The sequence below is a fragment of the Papaver somniferum genome, chromosome 10 (assembly GCF_003573695.1).
Source record: "Papaver somniferum cultivar HN1 chromosome 10, ASM357369v1, whole genome shotgun sequence".
NCBI lineage: Eukaryota > Viridiplantae > Streptophyta > Magnoliopsida > Ranunculales > Papaveraceae > Papaver > Papaver somniferum.
Window position 1 is genome coordinate 19,416,491 of NC_039367.1, and position 5,570 is coordinate 19,422,060.

Below are 5,570 nucleotides of genomic sequence, written 5' to 3' on the forward strand. Positions count from 1 at the left end.
CATGAAATCAAGAAATTTCATGAGATGAAGGAATTTTGTTCAACTGAAGGGATTTTCATGAGATCAAGGAAAAATAATAAAATATGATAAAATAAAAAAAGAGGCGTGGGACTGGCCACGTCATGACCGGCCGGCCGGTGGGCCCGGTCCCCTACCGCCTTAGCCAATATTTTATTATTATTATTATTTTTCTTCCTATTTTGCATAGGCTCATCATTTCATCGTATTTTCGAATGCTCGTTCGTGCATTCAAGTGCTCGTTAGTGTATTATTGCTGAGTACCCTTGCACCATTTTGGTCAGGCTTACTCGATAGCGGCTCAGATGCCAGTACGTTGAATATTTATCACTAACCCATGGAATTCTGCTGGGAAGAACCATGAATTGAAGTGATGAAATATTATGAAGAACGTAAAATGTTCTCTAGGGATTCAGTTAATGAATTAATGATTTACAAATAATTAATTGATGGCTCTATACTAGCACGATCGTCTAGGAGCATTAATTATTTGAGAATTGAGTGATATGAGCTTGTTGAAGCGTCATATTTCTTTTATATAGTCAGGGAAAACATTGTTACGTCCTGAAGACGTTATTGCTCTATACTAGCAGGCAAGCTGTCTAGGAGCCGTCCAATCGTTCGATTCTATATAGAAGTGATTACTGAATTTGCTCAGTATTCATGAGATACGTCGTTGCCTCAGTTGAGAGACTTCACATCTACATGTGCTCTGAAAGACATTATTCCCAGTCAGAGGTTCTTGCGGCATGAGCTTTCATGCTTCGATGAGAGACATGAGCCTCAATACTCATCTGATTGCTGGATCAGGAGTATGTACAATTATGGTTTTATGATTTTAGTCTTTGTCGAAAATCCACCATCTATAACATGATAGTTAAATGTCATATCAAACGCTAGAATTTAAAAGAAGAGTGAATTGGACAAGGACAATACAAGCTCCTTACCATACATAACATGGTCATCGCTTCTTGTCTCGCTTCACGATTCCCTTCACCAATTTTCCATGTTCTTCCAATGTTCTTTCCTATGCAAATCATGATAGAGCGTCAAGAGTGACTTGAAAACACAGTGCGAGTCTGACTTGGTTTGTAAAGATTGGTTGGATACTAGTACTTTCTATCAACAATGTGTAGTTCAAAATTACAAAATACCTTACTATGGTGGTTGCGTTTAATTTGAGTCCAGTCAACAACTTTTATCAGTGGGTTAGCCATCTATAAAAGAACAACACAAAGATTAGCATGATTTTCAGTATCTCAAGAACATTATTGGTTCGACTCAAAGAAGGGCCTTGTAAAGGGTTTGCTGGAATACTTGGATGAGTTTTCACTGTTCACTAGTGGCTGAAGAGGGCTAATAACCACATCTTATGGTGGTATTGAGAATACTTCCCATGACATACGCGATCGTTCCTTGTTCACTAAGCTCATGTTTAGGATACTCTTGCATTTTTCGTTGTTTAACACCTAACACCACAACATTAGTATTTAATAAAACTCCAACAATCTGTAATTTATACAAGCAATGGGCCTTGCTTCAATTTTTAATAATGGGTATAGCATGTAAATAGACCTAGTTCTACATACATATTATTCTTGCATATATGGGAGTGGGAGTATGTAGCATATGCAAGTGATGGAAGAGTTATCAGAAATTACATATTACCTCAATTTGATCACCAATATGCACATAGAGAGCATTTGGAAAGCCCCACAGAAAGCAACCCAAGTATTCTAAAATTCACTCTTAAAACTTCCTTAGTATACTCTTCTGTCACGTTCCTGCATTTCACATAATACCCTCAGCTCATATTTTGTGGATAAAACAAATAGAAAATAGACAATACATAGACATATGAACTAATATCATACATGTATGAAGGAGGGTGTTTCGGCAAAGCTTGATGGTTAACCTTACAAGAAGGATGCATAATATGGAAATAATAATCCCACGGGATCCCCTGATCAGTAAGAGCAAAAATTCCCCATTCATTGCATGCCTTTAAAAGTTCATGAGCAAAACAATAAAGCTAAACAAGCCTTTTTATTCCCACCGCTTAATAAAATTAAATTGCAGAAAAAACTCCACAATAAAGAAAATCACAACCCAAATTCAAAACAAATAAGAAATTTAAACTCAAAATATGGAAATCACAAAGTAGATTCAAATGTCTCAATGAAATCATACGTTCCATTTCCTTTCCATAGAAACCAATATACAAAACAGATGATGAGTATCCAATGGGTCCACCTTCTAATGGCTATCAAACAACAAAAACAAAGTTAGGGTTCTTAACCATCTTCAAAATTAAATAAATAAATTTGATTTTATAAGTGTTCAGATCGATTATTCGGAATATCCCAATGATTTAGAAGACAGGGTCCTTTACCTTGTAAAAGAAATTACCGATTTCTAACCAAGATCTTCAAACGAATCTCATTAAGAACATCACCTGAACATTAAATGAACGTCGAATTTGTAATAAAAATCAAACCAACAATGAAACATCACCTGATTAAGAACCTTATGTAGATCAATCGAAATGATTTCATATATTTGTTTTTAATCCGCATCATCATGTAGATTAATCGAAGGAATCTCTTGCTTATCTCTATAATTGAAACCCTAGATAAGAAATAGAAATCCTGGATCTAGGGTTCTACTGTAGAGATAAAACAAAAGGGTTTTAAGAAAAATTGATTTAAGAAAAAGAAGAAGGCAGATTATGGCGCTGGTATCAGCGAGACTGTGTGATATTGGTGCTCGAGCAGAAGGAATATAAGAAAAAGAAGAAGAAGTGGTTGCTCTACTTGCTCGGTGAAGAAGAAAGAGAAAAGAAGATAAATGTGGTTGGAGAAGGGGAGTCTGTTAGATAAAGATATACATAGGGTAGAATTATCTTTGAAGTTGAAAACAGTTACTAATATTTGGGCGGAAATATGAGGCCTGTGTTACCCTGCACACGAACTCTTGGCACATCATTTTCCTATCAGTTTTTAATAGTAACATGGGCTGGGACGTTACTAAACTAGGCTTATTTTGTAATCGAATTTAAATGTTACTAAATTTTCGTAACTGAAATTCGTAGTTACGAATTAGTAACGGCAACATGTTGGTTACTAATTTTAGTTATTAGTCACATAATATGGTGTAGTGATTTTAAGGCTTAGGTTCGCGTTAGGTTACGTTTCCCTAAGGCGGGAAAGAAGAAAACGGTGATGAAATCCGAGTCGTTATCTTGTATTGGTCATCCCTTTCCCTTTACTAGAAAATAAAACCATATTCATGCCTTAACATTTATGCATTACGAAAGCGTCCAGTAAATCCACTGACAGGAGATTCACGGGTGTTTAGAAAGACTTACCTCTCGTTCCAGACGGGATATGAACCATTAAAGTCTACTCAGGCTGCTGACTCCTAAGTCAATGTACGAATCCGAGGAGACGAGATAGTATTGTAACCGTCGTTCTTCTGTGTCCAATTTAATATTTACCCATTTTAGGATTTAAAAATCAAAATAAAGTTCAATGTTCAAAAAGAAAGTGTCCAAAAAGAAAAGGAAAACTACAAAAATAGAAGGTTTCCAAATACAATTTCTAAAAATAAAATCTATATATGTATTTAAAGCAAAAAATTCTTTGTCTTTTCTCCGTTTTTTTAGCTTTCTCTTTGGATCCTAGTATTTATTCGCCAAAATCTTTGGATTAATTCTTTTCGATCCAAAATCCAAACCTATAGCAAAAAGCTATACCCAAATAAACGTACAATTGAACAAAGAAAAAATAAAAACCCAAAAAATAAATCTAAAAGCTTCAAACCTAAAGATAAGTCCGCGTCAGCGGCGCCAAAAATTGATATAATTTTTATACAGTGGTAAGAAAAAGGTTCTTTGAGACTTGTGAAGCTTGTGATTTTAGATTTAAAATTTTAATACTAATTAAAATAAAGAAAACTCAAATGAAATTGATTTCAAGGTTTTGGAATTAGACTAAGGCTCCGGATTCCACTATTCCACCTAATTGATTGGATAATAATATTTCAAAAATTATTATTAAGCTCTGTCCCTATTAACTCACTATTAATTGGTAAGGTTCCTAAAAATTAATTGTAAACACTAAGCATACATTATCAAAGAATTAATTCCAATCATAATATATAATATTGAATGACAACTAATAATGAAAACCATTTTTCTTCTTATGAAAATATATAATTATAGTGATCTTAGTAAAGACTTCCATCGGGGGATTTTATTAAGAAGGAAAACGTATTATACAGGAACGACACGGAGTCTAGCTACAAGCTGAGTACCCACGCCTTTTTGAATAATAATACCTAATCTATGAAAAAGAGAACTACATATTTTGTTGTTTACATCGTGGATAACCATGTAGTTCTTCGATCTCTTCACAAACACAATAATATCATATCCAAGCTTTCCTAATGTAGTGAATGGTAGAACCCCAAAACCATAACCATGAAGCGAGCATTTGGCTGCATACTTGTTCCTCTTGCGAGTAATAGCAGCAGAAATAACATGTCCAGGTCTGAAGTGGTTCCCTCCCTTAGCATATGGTTAAGATCCAGTGACATCAAAGCATATATCTTGGCCATTCTCCCAGTTGTACACTAAAATATCGACAGTCTTATGGGAGAGTTCTGGTCAGTAAGAAAACCCATTGAAACTTCAGTTCTAGTGGAAACACGAGCTTTATAGCACATGCCTGCAAACATATCTCTTACTAAACCATACCCAAATTTCAACCCCACTTCACTTGCGCAATGAATGGCATGGTCTCCAAATCTGTCCATAGGTCTATTACAACAAGAGCAAACGTTGTCTTCAGGGAAGAGAGGTATTCCAAGTCGGTATTGAAGTACAAATCTGAATTGGCGCATCCCAATAGCTTGGTTAAGTCCTTGGATAGGAATAGCTTTGAGACAATCCTTCACATGTACCATCCTGTTACACTGTCATAAAATAGAGTCTCGTTTAGACATACTAAAAGATCTAGGTAGATCCTCTTAACCGCATCAAGGACTTCCAGTAGGTGCATAGGATGTGGGGCAGTGTCTCTGATGTTAAAAGTAGGATAAAAAAACACACACTTGCTTGTAATTGTCCAGGTCAAGGTGGAAATTGGGGCCTAGGTCCGCCGTGGAAGTTGTTTGTGAGATGGTATGCTATAGATGTTGGGTCTGAAAACTTTGATACGCTATGGTAAAAACTCCGAGACCTCCATCTTTTATAGTGAGCACGGCAATAAGGTGTTGAAGTGGATCGAAGACAACACAAATACATGTAATCAAGTGTGTCAAGAGCCGAGTTAAGTATTCAAACTTGGAAGCTGCGGGCTGCATAACCTGGGGAACAGTAGTCCACATACGGAAATAAATCTTAGGTACGCCTGCACAATTACGCAGTAGAAGAAGTTCACATTGAGGATATTGAAGCTTTTTGATACATTCCATGAGATGAATAATTTTGTCAACTCTAGCTAAAACCATGTCACTGCATAAATTGGCATCTAAACTTACAAGTCCACCAA

General features: G+C 35.8%; 1 long non-coding RNA gene across 6 annotated transcripts; it reads right to left on the reverse strand.

The window, feature by feature from the left end:
• Positions 1–611: 611 nt before the first annotated feature.
• On the reverse strand, positions 612–2,843 carry LOC113319587. Of its 6 annotated transcripts, XR_003345667.1 has the most exons (7): positions 2,411–2,843; positions 2,209–2,281; positions 1,893–1,981; positions 1,687–1,802; positions 1,336–1,487; positions 1,173–1,235; positions 612–1,045 (listed from the first exon to the last, which is right to left on the reverse strand). It is a non-coding gene; the product is annotated as an uncharacterized LOC113319587 (long non-coding RNA). The 6 variants fall into 6 exon arrangements; XR_003345666.1 differs by having other exon boundaries at positions 1,893–2,281; XR_003345665.1 differs by having other exon boundaries at positions 2,209–2,843.
• Positions 2,844–5,570: the final 2,727 nt, after the last annotated feature.